The sequence below is a fragment of the Vigna umbellata genome, chromosome 1 (genome assembly GCF_029865625.1).
Source record: "Vigna umbellata cultivar VRB3 chromosome 1, Vumbellata_1.0, whole genome shotgun sequence".
Classification (NCBI taxonomy): Eukaryota; Viridiplantae; Streptophyta; class Magnoliopsida; order Fabales; family Fabaceae; genus Vigna; species Vigna umbellata.
Window position 1 is genome coordinate 64,757,396 of NC_142165.1, and position 19,852 is coordinate 64,777,247.

A 19,852-nucleotide genomic window follows, 5' to 3' on the forward strand; every position below is an offset into this window, starting at 1 on the left:
TTTCATTAAAAAATATAGTATAGATTAATTATTAATGAAAGGATGTATTAACTTCTTAGTCTCTCCATTCAGAGTTTTTAGTTCTTTTCAAATACTGAGTCGCCTAGTTAAACAAAATCTTTATTTTGTTTGATTTATGTTCGTTTCTATGTAATAAACAAGAGACTAATTTGTTGATAAAGCAAAGTAAATTTAATTAACATTTAATAATAATACATTTAAAAATTGAAAATCTAATAGCGTAATTTAAACCATTCAAAGGCAAGGGTTATTTACATTTTAACTCTCTCGCTATTTTAAATATCGTTTAAGATTTTTTTTTTCAAATCAAGATATTCAATAAATTGTATTTATTTTAGTATTTTTACAATGAGTTCATAAAAAATAATTAAATAAAAATTGGATACAAATAAAATACAAATTAATATTTCTTTGAACTTTGCAAGTGAGTGTTTTTTTTTTCAAAAATAAAGAAATCCGAGGAAGTAAATGTTATTTACAGTGACACATCTATTTCACCAAGAAGTATAAAAACATTTGTATTCCTAAAGTGAATTAGAGTTATTTAATATTTGTATCTTTTGATTTATTTATTAATCCATACTTATATTTAAATTAAAATGGTATAAGGAGTGGCCGAGTGATCATTATTTACCACAAGTTTGATCTATCCTTCTTGGGTTAGCACATAAGTCAATGGGTCGCGGTAAGACAGACGGGTGTTTCATCCTGCATCTCCAATATCTCATCCTTCAGCTCAAAATATTACAATTTTAACCTTTTAACATCTACCATGCACTTTTATTTTTTCAAAAATTTCATTTTGGATGTTTCACCTTGCACCTACAACATTTCATCTACCCTTTTAATTTTTTTAGAATTATTTTTTTAACCTTAGTAAATATTTTTTTAACTTTTTCTTTTTTTTATTAAAATAATCATACACATCTTTAACACTGCACCCCTCTAAAAAATTTTTAAAACTTTGTTTTTTTATTTATAATTTAATAACTATTTAATTTAATTTAAAAATTTAATATAATTTAGTATTTTTTTTCATATTTTAATAATTATAAAAATATAATTTATATTATTATAATAATTATATTCAAAAGATTAAAATTAAAATAATTAAAATAAAAATAAAAAAGCAAACATAATAGTATAAAATCTGATTTAATATTAAAATATATTAAAATATTAAATTAAATTAAATTATTATTAAATTTTAAATAGAAAATAAAATTTAGAAAAAGATAATCATCGGATATTGGTATCCGGATTTCCAGTTCCGAAAAGAAAATTTTTATAATTTTTTTTTTATTTATAATTTATTAACTATTTAATTTAATTTAAAAATTTATATTATTTAATATATTTTATATTTAAATAACTATTAAAATATAATTTATATTATTATAATAATAATATTTCATTAATTTAATATTTTAATATAATTTAATATATTTATATATATTAAATCAGATTTTATATTATTTTTTTTATTTTTTTTTCTTTATTTTTATTATTATTACTTTTATTTTAATTATTTTAATTTAAATTTTTTTAATATAACTATTATAATAATACAAATTATATTTTAATAATTATTAAAATATGAAAATATATTAAATAATATTATATTTTTAAATTAAATTACATATTTATTAAATTATAAAGGTTTAATCCTTTTCGACATCCCTATTTATGTACGAATGTCTCCATTGTGTCCTCGTTTTCTAAAGTGTATCAAAATGGTCCCTAATTTTGAAAATTGGTCTCAATTGAGTCCTTTCCGTTAAGTTGGCTGGACGGCGTTAAAAAAATTGATGAGTGGATGCTGAGATGACGAACGAACGCTCGTCCACCAGCGAACGAACGCTCGTCCATCAGCGAACGAACGCTCGTCCATCAGCGAAAACGGTCGTCCAGTGTGGAACGAACGATCGTCCAGCAGTAAGAGGTCGACGAGCGTTCGTTCTTTGGTGGACGAGCGTTCGTTCGCTGGTGGACGAGCGTTCGTTCGTCATCTCAGCATCCACTCATCAATTTTTTTAACGCCGTCCAGCCAACTTAATGGAAAGGACTCAATTGATATCAATTTTCAAAATTAGGGACCATTTTGATACACTTTAAAAAACAAGGACCCAATTGAGACATTCGTACATAAATAGGGATGTCGAAAAGGATTAAACCAATTATAAATAAGAAACAAAGTTTTAAATTCTTTTATTAAAAGAGAGTAGAGTTAAAGGGGTGCAGGGTTATTTTAATAAAAATGAGAAAAAGTTAAAAAATATTTACTAAGATTAGGAAATTATTTTTTTGAAAAAGTTGAAGGTGCAGGATGAGATAGATATTAGAAGGTGAAAACTATAATTTTTGGAGGTGCAGACTGAGATGTTGGAGGTGTAGGATGAAACACCCCTGAGTTATTTATGATGGACCATAGTTGAGTTAACACTTATATTATGGTTGGACCAACATTTATATTATGGTTGGACCAATAATCCAACACGTAATAAGATAGTACCAAAATAATTAAAGAATATTAATTAAGGATATTTGATTAAAGATATTAATAAACTGTTTACGAGTAACTGATCAAATCTAAAGGTAAGTTTATTTTTATGCTATTGGACCTATGCTAAGTGTGAGATAACTTATAAATAGAATGTTAAGTCCAAAAGGGTAAGTACGTTTTACTATATTCCAAATACTGGATCGTATTACGCATAACTTCAACGTTAGAGTGACTTTTACAGGAAAACTCCATCAGAAAGGTACGTCTCTCAGCCCTACACATATCCATAAAAAAAACTAATAATTAACTTTTTTAAATGTTTTTAATACAATTTAGCCAATCATATTTTAATTAAATTTCTTATGGTTGATTGACTATTAATAAAATAGTAATAGTCAACGACGCAATTAAAAAAAAAACCAAAAATTTTAAAAATCTTAATTGGAAAAGATATAGTATATAATTTAGTGAAATAATTAAGTGAATTAAGGAGGTAATTAAATTTGATCCTAGATGAGTGAAGAATAGAATAATTGCATATTTAAAAAGATTTGGTGTGAGAGGAAAGAAAGTAGAACAAAAGAAGAAGGCGTTTAGCAGAGAAAGGATGGCAATGGAGTCAGAGCAAAGCAAAGCAGGAACAGAGATGCTCCTTCTTCCCCATTCTTCTGTTGAATTATTATTTGTTTTTTAAATAAAGCCCTATTTCTAAGGGTTGAACTAGTCTAAGCCTGTTAGCTATTATTTAGGTGTACGTGACTACTTTTTAGCCATTTACTTAGATTCAGTTTTTATCTGTAAAGGCTTATAAAAAGCCGTGCTCTTTCAATTGAAAAAGATATAGAGAATTATCCATTCACAAACAATGTGTGCAGGCTGTGCTCTGTGTAGTTAACAAGTGGTATCAGAGCTCCATACGGGGCCTGATACGGAGTGAACAGCTGTGATAAAGTGTGAACAGCTGTAGTGCAAGTGAGAAGAGTGTGAGTGCACATATAGAAGAAAGAGAACCCGTGAGTGAAAGCAGTGAAAAGAGTGTGGGGAGTGCACATACAGAAAAAGGGAAATGGTGTGAGTGCATAAATAGAAGAAAGAAGGAAGGATGTCCAATATGGAGAAATTTGTTCAACCTGCCATTCCCAAATTTGATGGTCACTATGAATTTTGGTCTATGACCATGGAAAATTTCTTACGCAGCAAAGAGATGTGGCAGATTATTCAAGATGGGATACCGCTCTTAGGTACCCACCCCACTAAAGCTCAAGAAAATGTTGTAGCTGACGCTACGTTGAAGGACTTGAAGGTAAAAAATTACCTGTTTCAGGCCATTGACAGGGAGATATTAGACACTATTCTGGACAAAAGTACGTCCAAGAAGATTTGGCAGTCCATGCAACAAAAATTCCAAGGCTCAACCAGGGTCAAACGAGCACAACTCCAAGCCTTGAGACGTGAGTTTGAGTTACTCACTATGAAAGATGCTGAAACCATTGATCAATATCTGGGACGTACTCTCAGTACTGTCAACAAGATGAAGTCGAATGGAGAGGTGATGGACTCAAGTACTGTGGTTAGCAAAATACTCAGATCACTCACCCCAAAATTCAATTATGTTGTGTCTCAATAGAAGAATCTAATGATTTGAGTAAACTAAGTCTTGATGAACTCCATGGAAGCTTACTGGTTCATGAGCAGAGACTGCAAGACTCACAACTCGATGAACAAGTGCTGAAAATTTATCATGATAGTAGATCAGAAACAGGATACAACCGAGGAGGTGGCGGATACAACCGAGGAGGTGGTGGATGTGGTCGTGGAAGAGGTCGCGGAAGACAATCATTGAATAAAGCACTTGTGGAGTGTTTTCGGTGTCACAAACAAGGACACTTCCAATATGAGTGCCCACGACTCGAAAAACAAGCATATTATGCAATGTACGAGGAATCATCAGGGGTAGAAGATGAAATATTATTGGTAGCATATGAAGAAACAAATCATGTGCAGCAAGAAGACTGGTTTCTTGATTCTGGTTGCAGTAACCATATGACTGGAAATAAACAGTGGTTTACTAAGATACACGAACAGGGACTATGCAAGACCGTCAAGCTTGGTAATGACAACACTATGGCTGTAGAAGCAAAAGGAGACATTCGAGTTTGTATTAATGGTTGCTCACATATCATCACAGATGTATATTATGTTCCAGAACTTAGAACCAATATTCTAAGTTTAGGCCAATTCCAAGAGAAAGGTTTGGCTGTATTGATTCAAAATGACTCTTGTAAAATTTTCCATCCAGATCGTGGATTACTTCTTCACTCTAGCATGAAAGGAAATAGGATGTTTTATCTAACGTCCTCAATGAATCCTCGTGAATCATAGTGTCTTCATGTAGATGAATCTTCTGAACAAGAAGTACAACTTTGGCATAAAAGGTTTGCTCATCTGAACTTTCAGGGACTTTGCACACTTGCCAACAAGCAATTGGTCACCGGCCTTCCACCTCTAAAGGCGTCCAAAGAAACATGCACCTCGTGTCTCATTGGAAAACAACATAGGAACACCATACCAACACAAAGTCCTTGAAGAGCGTTGAAGAAACTCCAACTAATTCATGCTGATGTGTGTGGTCCCATTTCACCCTCATCTCATAGCAACAAGAAGTACGTTCTAAGTTTCATTGATGATTACTCTCGTAAAACATGGGTTTACTTTCTACATGCAAAATCTGAAACATTTAGTGCATTCAAAAGCTTTAAAGCCCATGTGGAAAAAGAAGCCAACGCTTCCATTATCTGTTTAAGAACTGACAGAGGTGGTGAATTTACCTTTGAGGAATTTGAAAATTACTGCAATCATCAAGGGATTTCAAGACAAAAGACCACAGCTTACACTCCACAACAAAACGGAGTTGCAGAAAGAAAGAACCGCACTATCTTGAATACAGTTCGAGCAGTTTTACATGAGAAATGTGTTCCAAAGTCATATTGGCCTGATGATGTCTGGTGGTGCGTTCACGTCCAAAATCGAAGTCCATCATCGACAATAGATCACCAAACACCAGAAGCACTTTGGAGTGGAGTCAAACCACATGTTGGCTACTTTCGAATATTTGGTTGCATTGGCCACGTTCATATTCCAGATCAAAAGCGCAACAAATTAGATGATAAAAGTCAACCGTGTATACTCTTGGGCATAAGTGAAGAATCAAAAGCTTACAAACTATACAATCCTGCTAACAATAAAGTCATCATAAGCAGGGATGTAGTGTTTGAGGAGGACAAAAGCTGGAATTGGCATGGCAATGCAAAGGATGATACTCGTGAAAGTGAAACTCCGGTCCTAGAAGAGACACCAATAGACTCTTTCCCACACGAACTTCCAGTCAATCATGACACCAGTTCAGATCCACTAATTAATTCTGATTCAGACTCAGAATCTCATCATCCTCCAACTGAAGGGAGGGCAAGAAGACAGAGGCGACCACCTGCATGGATGACCGATTATGAAACGAACCTCTCGATAGCAGAAGAAGAGAGTTTACTAGCCATGATGATGTCCGAGCCTGAAGATCCTCTCTCATTTGAAGAAGCCCATACAAATTCAAAATAGAGAGATGCAATGAATGCTGAAATCGAAGCAATAGAAAGAAATAACACTTGGGAACTCGTAGATCTTCCAAAAGAAGCCACACCTATCGGTGTAAAGTGGATATTTAAGACCAAACTCAATGAAAGAGGTCTGATAGAGAAATACAAGGCCAGATTGGTTGCTAAAGGTTATGCTCAAAGATTTGGAATCGACTATACTGAAGTTTTTGCCCCAGTCGCTCGACTTGATACAGTACGAATCTTACTAGCCTTGGCAGCCCAAGAAACATGGGAAGTCTTCCAACTTGATGTAAAGAGTGCATTCTTGCATGGTGAACTTCAAGAAGAAGTGTTTGTTCAGCAACCTGAAGGGTTTATCAAAAGGGGTAGAGAAAATCAAGTGTATCATCTCAAGAAAGCTCTATATGGGCTTAAACAAGCTCCACGAGCTTGGTATAGCAGGATTGAAGCATATTTTGCAAAAGAACACTTTGATCGGTGCTCCAGTGAACACACCTTGTTCATTAAAAGGTTTGATGGTAATATTCTAATTGTTAGCTTATATGTTGATGACATAATTTTTACTGGCAATAGTCGTCAAATGTGTGAGGATTTCAAGCGTTCAATGCAATCAGAATTTGACATGATGGATTTGGGAAGAATGAGGTACTTCCTAGGAATTGAAGTTATACAAAGTGATATAGGAATTTTTATTTGCCAAAGACGTTATGCCCGTGAGATGTTAGCTCGGTTCAACATGTCCGAATGCAATCCTGTTTGCAAACCAATTGTGCCAAGCACTGTACTATCCAAAGATGATGAAGGAACATTAGTTGATTCCACCAAATTTAAACAAGTTGTTGGCAGTCTCATGTACTTAACTGTCACTCGACCAGATCTAATGTTCGGAGTAAGTCTAATTAGCAGGTACATGGCTACTCCAAAGGCATCACATTTGGCTGCCACAAAGCGTATTTTGAGGTATGTCAAAGGTACCATTAAGTACGGTATTCTATACCAAAAGGGAGGAAAAACTGAAATCACAGCCTATAGTGATAGTAACTATGCTGGGGATTTAGATGATAGACGAAGCACTTTTGGGGCAGTATTCATAATAGGATCAGGGGCTGTATCATGGGCTTAGAAAAAACAGTCAGTAGTTAGCTTATAAACTACAGAGGCAGAATATATAGCTGCAGCAGCATGTGCTTGTCAATGTATTTGGCTTCACAGAATTCTAGAACATATTGGGATTGAAAGAAAGGAATCAATCACAATTCTATGCGATAACAACTCTACTATTCAGCTGTCCAAAAATCTTGTCTTTCATGGACGTAGTAAGCACATTGCAGTAAAATTTCACTTTCTTAGAGATCTCGTAAATGATCACATTGTTCAATTGAAATATTGCAATACTCAGGAACAGGTGGTAGATATAATGACTAAGGCGGTGAAGCTTGAACAATTTGAAAAACTTCGACAAATGCTTGGAGTAGTTGATATTACTACAGTAAGCTAGAGCTTAAGGGAGGGATTGTTGAATTATTATTAGTTTTTTAAATAAAGCCCTCTTTCTAAGGGTTGAACTAGTCTATTAGCTATTATTTAGATGTACGTGACTACTTTTTAGCCATTTAATTAGATTCAATTTTTATCTGTAAAGGTTTATAAAAAGTCGTGCTCTTTCAATTGAAAAAGATTAGGAGAATTATCCATTCACAAACAGTGTGTGCAGGCTGTAGTCTGTGTAGTTAACATCTTCATCTCCTCTCCAACCCAACAATCCTGCAAACCCAAAGCCAAAGCCAAAGCCAAAGCGTTTCGTGAAAAATCAAATTCCAGATTCAATCCTCAACGACCCGCTTCTCAACGCCGCCATCTTCGTCCTCCCCTCCAACTACAACTTCGAGATTCACAAGTCCGTTTGGCGCGTGCTCTCCACGGGCGCCAAGCGCGTCGCCCTCTAGTTTCTCGAGGAACTCCTTATGTACTCTCTATCCCTCTCATACATCTTCACCACCATTGACGCCGTCACCCATTGCTACATCCTCGGCGACGTAACCTATGGTACCTGCTGCGTCGACGACTTCTCCGCCGCCGCCCTCAATGCCGCCCTCCTCATCCACTACGGACACAGCTGTCTCGTCCCCATCGATGCCACTACGATCCCCTGCCTCTACGTTTTCGTCGACATCAAGATCGACGTCCCCCACTTCGTCGACACCATCAGGTTGAACCTTGAATCCCGCCCCAAACACTCGTTGTCGCTGGGACAATTCAATTCGCCTCAGCGATTCGCGCTGCGAAGCCCCAATTAGAGGAGTTAGGGTTTAGGGTTTTGGTTCCTCAGTCGAAGCCGCTTTCCGCAGGTGAGGTTTTGGGTTGCACGGCGCCCAGGGTCTCGGCGAATTCGCTTGGTTGTGGCGTTGGTGAAAGCGTTTTAATGTTTGTGGCGGATGGAAGGTTTCATTTGGTGGCGTTCATGATTGCAAATTCGGGGATTAGGGCATTCAGGTATGACCCTTACATGGGGAAGTTGTTTATGAGGAATACGATCACGTGGGTATGAAGCGGTCGAGGAAAAATGCGATTTTGAAAGCGAGGGAGGCTCGGAGTTGGGGTGTGGTTTTTGGGTCTCTTGGGAGACAAGGGAATCCAAGGATTTTGGAGAGGTTGGAGAAGAAGATGAAGGAGAGAGGGTTGGATTACACTGTGGTTTTGATGTCGGAGTTAAGTCCTGGGAGGGTTGCTCCGTTTGAGGATTCTGTGGACGCCTGGATTCAGATTGTGTGTCTGAGGTTGTCCATTGACTGGGGTAAGGCATTTGTAAAACCGGTGCTTACTTCGTTTGAGGCAGAGGTTGCTCTGGGAGTGAAACCTGGGTGGTGGGAGAAGAATGAAGTTTGTGAAGATGGTGTGGGTTGTTGTAAGAGAAGTGGTGCTTGCTGTGAGGGGGATGCAAAGGGAGGGGAAGATTTTGGTGGAGATTATCCAATGGATTACTATGCTCAAGATGGTGGCGGGTGGAATTCATCTTATGTGAAGAAGTCTACTCGTCTTGCCAAGAGAGTTTCAGTCTCCTCTGATGCTGGTGCTGCCATTTCGCAATAGTCTTAGATTTCGCAACAGTCCAAGGTTTTCAAAACACAGTTAGGACTCTGAGTATGTCAAGGTTTCTGCAGTTTTTCTGACACGACAAAGCAAGCAAAACTACGGCAGCATTGACTTTGTTTGATCATATTTTCTTGGAATATCAAAGATACAGTGACAACCACAATTTAAAACTTTGGTTATAACAATTTGCTTGGAAAGGGTAGCGTCCATATGGTCTATTGTTTTCTTTTGTTTTTAGCTTTGTCTTATTTAGGATAAATTTTGTTGGATGAATGTTTAGGGGAGGAGAAGAAAACATGCTGCAGTTCTTTGGTCTGATATGAGACTGAAGAGGATAGAATATGATAAGCGCAAAGTCTTAAATTACCTGGTGGGGAAAGTTGTGATGCTTCATTTTTTGAACGTTTTGGCAGTCAGTGATTTGTGATTGAGAATGTAGGAGTACACGGGTAATGACAACACTATGGCTGTACAAGCAAAAGGAAACATTCGAGTTTGTATTAATGGTTGCTCACATATCATCACAGATGTATATTATGTTCCAGAACTTAGAACCAATATTCTAAGTTTAGGCCAACTCCAAGAGAAAGGTTTGGCTGTATTAATTCAAAATGACTCTTGTAAAATTTTCCATCCAGATCGTGGATTACTTCTTCACTCTAGCATGAAAGGAAATAGGATGTTTTATCTAACGTCCTCAATGAATCCTCGTGAATCACAGTGTCTTCATGTAGATAAATCTTCTGAACAAGAAGTACAACTTTGGCATAAAAGGTTTGCTCATCTGAACTTTCAGGGACTCTGCACACTTGCCAACAAGCAATTGGTCACCGGCCTTCCACCTCTAAAGGCGTCCAAAGAAACATGCACCTCGTGTCTCATTGGAAAACAACATAGGAACACCATACCAACACAAAGTCCTTGGAGAGCGTTGAAGAAACTCCAACTAATTCATGCTGATGTGTGTGGTCCCATTTCACCCTCGTCTCATAGCAACAAGAAGTACGTTCTAAGTTTCATTAATGATTACTCTCGTAAAACATGGGTTTACTTTCTACATGCAAAATTTGAAACATTTAGTGCATTCAAAAGCTTTAAAGCCCATGTGGAGAAAGAAGCCAACGCTTCCATTATCTGTTTAAGAACTGACAGAGGTGGTGAATTTACCTCTGAGGAATTTGAAAATTACTGCAATCATCAAGGGATTTCAAGACAAAAGACCACGGCTTACACTCCACAACAAAACGGAGTTGCAGAAAGAAAGAACCGCACTATCTTGATTACAGTTCGAGCAGTTTTACATGAGAAATGTGTTCCAAAGTCATATTGGCCTGATGATGTCTGGTGGTGCGTTCACGTCCAAAATCGAAGTCCATCATCGACAATAGATCACCAAACACCAGAAGCACTTTGGAGTGGAGTCAAACCACATGTTGGCTACTTTCGAATATTTGGTTGCATTGGCCACGTTCATATTCCAGATCAAAAGCGCAACAAATTAGATGATAAAAGTCAACCGTGTATACTGTTGGGGATAAGTGAAGAATCAAAAGCTTACAAACTATACAATCCTGCTAACAATAAAGTCATCATAAGCAGGGATGTAGTGTTTGAGGAGGACAAAAGAAAGGAACCAATCACAATTCTAGAACATATTGGGATTGAAAGAAAGGAACCAATCACAATTCTATGCGATAACAACTCTACTATTCAGCTGTCCAAAAATATTGTCTTTCATGGACGTAGTAAGCACATTGTAGTAAATTTTCACTTTCTTAGAGATCTCGTAAACGATCACATTGTTCAATTGAAATATTGCAATACTCAGGAACAGGTGGTAGATATAACGACTAAGGCGGTGAAGCTTGAACAATTTGAAAAACTTCGACAAATGCTTGGAGTAGTTGATATTACTACAGTAAGCTAGAGCTTAAGAGAGGGATTGTTGAATTATTATTAGTTTTTTAAATAAAGCCCTATTTCTAAGGGTTGAACTAGTCTATTAGCTATTATTTAGATGTACGTGACTACTTTTTAGCCATTTACTTAGATTCAATTTTTATCTGTAAAGGTTTATAAAAAGTCGTGCTCTTTCAATTGAAAAAGATTAGGAGAATTATCCATTCACAAACAGTGTGTGCAGGCTGTAGTCTGTGTAGTTAACATCTTCATCTCCTCTCCAACCCAACAATCCTGCAAACCCAAAGCCAAAGCCAAAGCGTTTCGTGAAAAATCAAATTCCAGATTCAATCCTCAACGACACGCTTCTCAACGCCGCCATCTCCGTCCTCCCCTCCAACTACAACTTCGAGATTCACAAGTCCGTTTGGCGCGTGCTCTCCACGGGCGCCAAGCGCGTCGCCCTCTAGTTTCCCGATGGCCTCCTTATGTACTCTCTTTCCCTCTCATACATCTTCACCACCTTTGCTGCCGTCACCCATTGCTACATCCTCGGCGACGTAACCTATGGCGCCTGCTGCGTCGACGACTTCTCCGCCGCCGCCCTCAGTGCCGACCTCCTCATCCACTACGGACACAGCTGCCTCGTCCCCATCGATGCCACTACGATCCCCTGCCTCTACGTTTTCGTCGACCTCAAGATCGACGTCTCCCACTTCGTCGACACCGTCAGGTTGAACCTTGAATCCCGCCCCAAACACTTGTTGTCGCTGGGACAATTCAATTCTCCTCAGCGATTCGCGCTGCGAAGCCCCAATTGGAGGAGTTAGGGTTTAGGGTTTTGGTTCCTCAGTCGAAGCCGCTTTCTGCGGGTGAGGTTTTGGGTTGCACGGCGCCCAGGGTCTCGGCGAATTCGCTTGGTTGTGGCGTTGGTGAAAGCGTTTTGGTGTTTGTGGCGGATGGAAGGTTTCATTTGGTGGCGTTCATGATTGCAAATCCGGGGATTAGGGCATTCAAGTATGACCCTTACATGGGGAAGTTGTTTCTGAGGAATACGATCACGTGGGTATGAAGCGGTCGAGGAAAAATGCGATTTTGAAAGCGAGGGAGGCTCGGAGTTGGGGTGTGGTTTTTGGGACTCTTGGGAGACAAGGGAATCCAAGGATTTTGGAGAGGTTGGAGAAGAAGATGAAGGAGAGAGGGTTGGATTACACTGTGGTTTTGATGTCAGAGTTAAGTCCTGGGAGGGTTGCTCTGTTTGAGGATTCTGTGGACGCCTGGATTCAGATTGCGTGTCCGAGGTTGTCCATTGACTAGGGTGAGGCATTTGTAAAACCGGTGTGTTGAGAGGGTTGCACCTCCCACAAAAGTTGTGCATAAAAGAATGCAGTATAGTACTAGGAAGTGACTCCTAGGTCGTCTCTCAAGGACCAATTTTGGTTCAGTCTCAGATCAAACACGTAGTGGGGGGTTGTGAAGATTTTTGTGAATGCAAGTGAACTAAATTAGAACAGAAACATAAACACGGATGTGAACACAGGATTAAAATGGTTGGTCACTAAAGTTAACATTAAAACTAAATTAAATGAGAACACTAAAATAAAACATTCAATATCAAAGTGCGTGAACTAAGTGCAATGCAATAAATAAATAAAAAAACTCATTCAATGCTCTTAAATTAAATTTCAATATTGAGCTAACATATTAAATATACATTGGAATAAAGCATGGAAATTATAAAACAAAATCACCACCGGTTCAAGCATCATCACAGTGTAAAAGAGAAAACCTTTTGGAACTTTCTTTCTTTCCCTGGACATAACCGTGTGTGCCTCATGCTCTTCATCAAAAGAAAAGAAAAACAAATACTAACACCGTACACCTACTTCTAGCGAGGCCATCACTTCAAATGAAAATGGAATAAAAGATGCTTCAAGAATTCTTCTTAGCCGTGACCTGCACACCAACTCACATCCCATCACCTCTTCATTCTCAAATAAATAAAGCAAATAATTTTTGTTTATCCATCCAGCTGCCAAATCCCTTGGCATGTCCCATCCTCCTAGACTCCCACCTAATATACTTCTCATCTCATAAAAACAAAAGAACCAAAAACTACTATCATTCCAACAACCGTAACATCCTGTTACTCATTCCAATAAACAAAAGAAATCCATCACCATATCACCACTTCCTTCTCAATCTCCGTGCAGCAGCGTTCAAGGGCTCCAAAGAAAAAAAACCAAAAACTGAGTGTGGGTGGCGGCTGCTTCCAGCGTGATGAATCCTCTAGCCGTAACCCTCCATTTCTTCACCGTGCAGCTGCCAAAAATCTTTTCACCGTGCTGCACTACTTCTCAAATTAATACCTACTGGACATCCCCATCCCTCTTTTTTAAAAGCAAAATAAATCAATCCTAATAGGTGGCGGCTGCTCCCTGCTCTCCCTTGTGTGAAAGATGAATCTCCAAATTCCACGTGTCCTGCCCTAATGAACCAGCGCGTTTTTATTCTCCAGCTCGAGACACACTTTTTCTCCCTTGCTCGTGCTAGATGTGGGCCGCGTGTGCTCTCTCCAGGCCGTCCATTTCAAACGTAACAGCGTTCAAGCAAAGCCAAAAAAAACTGAGAGAGTAGCGGCTGGTCTCCTCTTTTTCCTTCCTGCACCCCCCTCCTTTGGACGCTACCTGCTGCTGTTGGACGCGTTGCTGGACGTGTGTTGGATGGACGCTGCTGCCTTCCTTTTGCTGGAAGCGTGAATGAAGATGTGGGTCGCGCTGGACACTGCTGGACGCTCGTGCTGGATGTGTGCGGACGTAGCACTTCATCTTTGCTGGACGTCACCCTTTGATCAAGCTGCTGAATGCATCGCAATGTGTGCGTGCTTCTCCAATTGAAAGCTGGATGTGCACCCTTGCTGCTTCCCATTCTCCGCATGAAGCCCAAGTGTTGCTGCTGGCTGGACCGATGCTGTCTTCTCTTCAATGCTGGAAAATTAATTTGTCCGTGGGCCCCTTCTGTGGAGTGCTGCTGCCCTGGACGTGTGTGTGGAGTGTGCTGGACCGTGAATGAAGCCCGTGATCCAGCACCTTTCTTCAAGCCAAAAGGAAATGAGCCTCCCCATGAACATGCAGATCGTGTGCTTCCTTGCTCCAGCTGGACCACGTGTTGATTTCTGCTTGTCACACCTCAAGTTTGCTGAATGCGTGAAGTGCTGGACACTCCCCAATTCAAATTGTTGGAGCTGCTGGATGCCACCTCTTTTTACTGGACGTGCAACACCTCTTCATGCCCTGTTGGATGCCTTGCTTCACGTAGTTGAAGGTGCTGGAAGCCAAACCCGTGTGCTGCTGTTGCTGGACTCCAAAGTTGTTGTGTGTCACACCCTTTCTCCAATGCATACACCACTCCCATGTGCATCAAAAAAATTGAAACCCACACCTCTCTTTCATTTTATTTTAAAATATATTTGATGCGGCATTTTCTTTTGACCTCCAAATGTCCCAAATTGTATTTCAAAATTTTTCCTGCAATCAATAATGAAAATAATTATCTCAAATAATTCAAATTAATTAAAATAAGAATTTTTGGTCAAATTAAGCACAATTAACAAAAACGGAAGAATACCGGACATTTAAGCATAATTCCCTGATTAATTCTAGCACACTAAACTAAGTGAAGTAAATAAAATATTGACTCATCACGGTGCTTACTTCGTTTGACGCAGAGGTTGCTCTGGGAGTGATACCTGGGTGGTGGGAGAAGAATGAAGTTTGTGAAGATGGTGTGGGTTGTTGTAAGAGGAGTGGTGCTTGCTGAGAGGGGGATGCAAAGGGAGGGGAAGATTTTGGTGGAGATTATCCAATGGATTACTATGCTCAAGATGGTGGCGAGTGGAATTCATCTTATGTGAAGAAGTCTACTCGTCCTGCCAGGAGAGTTTCAGTCTCCTATGATGCTGGTGCTGCCATTTCGCAATAGTCTTAGATTTCGCAACAGTCCAAGGTTTTCAAAACACAGTTAGGACTTTGAGTATGTCAAGGTTTCTGCAGTTTTTCTGACACGGCAAAGCAAGCAAAACTACGGCAGCATTGACTTTGTTTAATCATATTTTCTTGGAATATCAAAGATATAGTGACAACCACAATTTAAAAGTTTGGTTATAACAATTTGCTTGGAAAGGGTAGCGTCAATATGGTCTATTGTTTTCTTTTGTGTTTAGCTTTGTCTTATTTAGGATAAATTTTGTTGGATGAATGTTTAGGGGAGGAGAAGAAAACATGCTGTAGTTCTTTGGTCTGATATGAGACTGAAGAGGATAGAATATGATAAGCGCAAAGTCTTAAATTACCTGGTGGGGAAAGTTGTGATGCTTCATTTTTTGAACGTTTTGGCAGTCAGTGATTTGTGATTGAGAATGTAGGAGTACACGGGTAATGACAACACTATGGCTGTACAAGCAAAAGGAAACATTCGAGTTTGTATTAATGGTTGCTCACATATCATCACAGATGTATATTATGTTCCAGAACTTAGAACCAATATTCTAAGTTTAGGCCAACTCCAAGAGAAAGGTTTGGCTGTATTAATTCAAAATGACTCTTGTAAAATTTTCCATCCAGATCGTGGATTACTTCTTCACTCTAGCATGAAAGGAAATAGGATGTTTTATCTAACGTCCTCAATGAATCCTCGTGAATCACAGTGTCTTCATGTAGATAAATCTTCTAAACAAGAAGTACAACTTTGGCATAAAAGGTTTGCTCATCTGAACTTTCAGGGACTCTGCACACTTGCCAACAAGCAATTGGTCACCGGCCTTCCACCTCTAAAGGCGTCCAAAGAAACATGCACCTCGTGTCTCATTGGAAAACAACATAGGAACACCATACCAACACAAAGTCCTTGGAGAGCGTTGAAGAATCTCCAACTAATTCATGCTGATGTGTGTGGTCCCATTTCACCCTCGTCTCATAGCAACAAGAAGTACGTTCTAAGTTTCATCGATGATTACTCTCGTAAAACATGGGTTTACTTTCTACATGCAAAATCTGAAACATTTAGTGCATTCAAAAGCTTTAAAGCCCGTGTGGAAAAAGAAGCCAACACTTCCATTATCTGTTTAAGAACTGACAGAGGTGGTGAATTTACCTCTGAGGAATTTGAAAATTACTGCAATCATCAAGGGATTTCAAGACAAAAGACCACAGCTTACACTCCACAACAAAACAGAGTTGCAGAAAGAAAGAACTGCACTATCTTGATTACAGTTCGAGCAGTTTTACATGAGAAATGTGTTCCAAAGTCATATTGGCCTGATGCTGTCTGGTGGTGCGTTCACGTCCAAAATCGAAGTCCATCATCGATAATAGATCACCAAACACCAGAAGCAATCTGGAGTGGAGTAAAACCACATGTTGGCTACTTTCGAATATTTGGTTGCATTGGCCACGTTCATATTCCAGATCAAAAGCGCAACAAATTAGATGATAAAAGTCAACCGTGTATACTGTTGGGGATAAGTGAAGAATCAAAAGCTTACAAACTATACAATCCTGCTAACAATAAAGTCATCATAAGCAGGGATGTAGTGTTTGAGGAGGACAAAAGAAAGGAACCAATCACAATTCTATGCGATAACAACTCTACTATTCAGTTGTCCAAAAATCTTGTCTTTCATGAACGTAGTAAGCACATTGCAGTAAAATTTCACTTTCTTAGAGATCTCGTAAATGATCACATTGTTCAATTGAAATATTGCAATACTCAGGAACAGGTGGTAGATATAAAGACTAAGGCGGTGAAGCTTGAACAATTTGAAAAACTTCGACAAATGCTTGGAGTAGTTGATATTACTACAATAAGCTAGAGCTTAAGGGAGGGATTGTTGAATTATTATTTGTTTTTTAAATAAAGCCCTATTTCTAAGGGTTGAACTAGTCTATTAGCTATTATTTAGATGTACGTGACTACTTTTTAGCCATTTACTTAGATTCAATTTTTATCTGTAAAGGTTTATAAAAAGTCGTGCTCTTTCAATTGAAAAAGATTAGGAGAATTATCCATTCACAAACAGTGTGTGCAGGCTGTAGTCTGTGTAGTTAACATCTTCATCTCCTCTCCAACCCAACAATCCTGCAAACCCAAAGCCAAAGCCAAAGCCAAAGCGTTTCGTGAAAAATCAAATTCCAGATTCAATCCTCAACGACCCGCTTCTCAACGCCGCCATCTCCGTCCTCCCCTCCAACTACAACTTCGAGATTCACAAGTTCGTTTGGCGCGTGCTCTCCACGGGCGCCAAGCGCGTCGCCCTCCAGTTTCCCGAGGGCCTCCTTATGTACTCTCTTTCCCTCTGATACATCTTCACCACCTTTGCCGCCGTCACCCATTGCTACATCCTCGGCGACGTAACCTATGGCGCCTGCTGCGTCGACGACTTCTCCGCCGCCGCTCTCAGTGCCGACCTCCTCATCCACTACGGACACAACTGCCTCGTCCCCATCGATGCCACTACGATCCCCTGCCTCTACGTTTTCGTCGACATCAAGATCGACGTCCCCAAACACTCGTTGTCGCTGGGACAATTCAATTCGCCTCAGCGATTCGCGCTGCGAAGCCCCAATTGGAGGAGTTAGGGTTTAGGGTTTTAGTTCCTCAGTAGAAGCCGCTTTCCGCGGGTGAGGTTCTGGGTTGCACGGCACCCAGGGTCTCGGCGAATTCGCTTGGTTGTGGCGTTGGTGAAAGTGTTTTGGTGTTTGTGGCGGATGGAAGGTTTCATTTGGTGGCGTTCATGATTGCAAATCCGGGGATTAGGGCATTCAGGTATGACCCTTACATGGGGAAGTTGTTTCTGAGGAATACGATCACGTGGGTATGAAGCGGTCGAGGAAAAATGCGATTTTGAAAGCGAGGGAGGCTCGGAGTTGGGGTGTGGTTTTTGGGACTCTTGGGAGACAAGGGAATCCAAGGATTTTGGAGAGGTTGGAGAAGAAGATGAAGGAGAGAGGGTTGGATTACACTGTGGTTTTGATGTTGGAGTTAAGTCCTGGGAGGGTTGCTCTGTTTGAGGATTCTGTGGACGCCTTGATTCAGATTGCATGTCCGAGGTTGTCCATTGACTAGGGTGAGGCATTTGTAAAACCGATGCTTACTTCGTTTGACACAGAGGTTGCTCTGGGAGTGATACCTGGGTGGTGGGAGAAGAATGAAGTTTGTGAAGATGGTGTGGGTTGTTGTAAGAGGAGTGGTGCTTGCTGTGAGGGGGATGCAAAGGGAGGGGAAGATTTTGGTGGAGATTATCCAATGGATTACTATGCTCAAGATGGTGGCGAGTGGAATTCATCTTATGTGAAGAAGTCTACTCGTCTTGCGAGGAGAGTTTCAGTCTCCTCTGATGCTGGTGCTGCCATTTCGCAATAGTCTTAGATTTCGCAACAGTCCAAGGTTTTCAAAACACAGTTAGGACTCTGAGTATGTCAAGGTTTCTGCAGTTTTTCTGACACGACAAAGCAAGCAAAACTACGGCAACATTGACTTTGTTTGATCATATTTTCTTGGAATATCAAAGATACAGTGACAACCACAATTTAAAACTTTGGTTATAACAATTTGCTTGGAAAGGGTAGCGTCAATATGGTCTATTGTTTTCTTTTGTTTTTAGCTTTGTCTTATTTAGGATAAATTTTGTTGGATGAATGTTTGGGGGAGGAGAAGAAAACATGCTGCAGTTCTTTGGTCTGATATGAGACTGAAGAGGATAGAATATGATAAGGGCAAAGTCTTAAATTACCTGGTGGGGAAAGTTGTGATGCTTCATTTTTTGAACGTTTTGGCAGTCAGTGATTTGTGATTGAGAATGTAGGAGTACACCGGGAGGTAAAAGTATGGTTTTTGCTTTAGGTGATTATTTTGTACATAGCAAATCATACTAACAGGGGTTAAGTTGGGGATATCAGATATCAGTCTCTAATGACATATTTTGCAAGTTTTAGGGCATTTTTAGCTCTATCTGCCCTGGATTTTAAGTTTCAATTCATGTTTAGGCCTAAGAGCTTTTGCTTGCACAAGGGTGCCCTGTGTTATGGGGTATAATAGACTTGAGTGATTTGAAATGGCATATTAATTTTTGCTTTCTAATTTTACCATTATAAACTCTTGAATTTGACCGATTATAATTAAGGTAAAAGTCGAAAAGGGCTAGCAGGGGTGATAAACTTTTCCCGATCTAAAGCTAATGGATACACTAACTTTCTTAGGACTTAAAAACTCACAAGGAATAAAGTTACAATCTTCAAAACTATGAACTCCCTTACCATTTTTACCATACAACTAATTTATTTTTTCTTGAAAACTTAGTGAAACGTTTAGTATTTCATTGACTAAATCTCTGAAATACAAATTATTTCTATAAACGAAAATAAATAAGAAAAAAGAGTGAGAAAATATAATTAAAATATTAAGTTCCTATTGATGATTGAAAGGATAAAAATTAATTGGGTTAAATATGTTTTTAGTCCCTAAACTATTGGTCGTTTCTAGTTTTACTCCCTCTTTAAAAATAAGGTACAATTTGGTCCTCATTCTTTTCGAAACTTTGGTTTTAGTCCTCGAAAACTAACGCCGTTAAAAATGTGCTGATGTGTCTAACGTCTCTGTTCACGTGTAATTGCTTTTTTGCTTTGATTTTGGTTCGTGGTTCATCTGCGCGTGCATTTTTGTGTTGAGA

The 19,852-nt window shown here is 39.1% G+C and overlaps 2 pseudogenes; both read left to right on the forward strand.

Moving 5' to 3' along the window:
• The first annotated feature begins 3,137 nt into the window (after window positions 1–3,137).
• On the forward strand, window positions 3,138–9,225 carry LOC148206076 (uncharacterized; annotated as a pseudogene).
• Window positions 9,226–15,574: 6,349 nt separating this feature from the next.
• Window positions 15,575–18,643, forward strand: LOC148206077 (uncharacterized; annotated as a pseudogene).
• The last annotated feature ends 1,209 nt before the right edge of the window (window positions 18,644–19,852 follow it).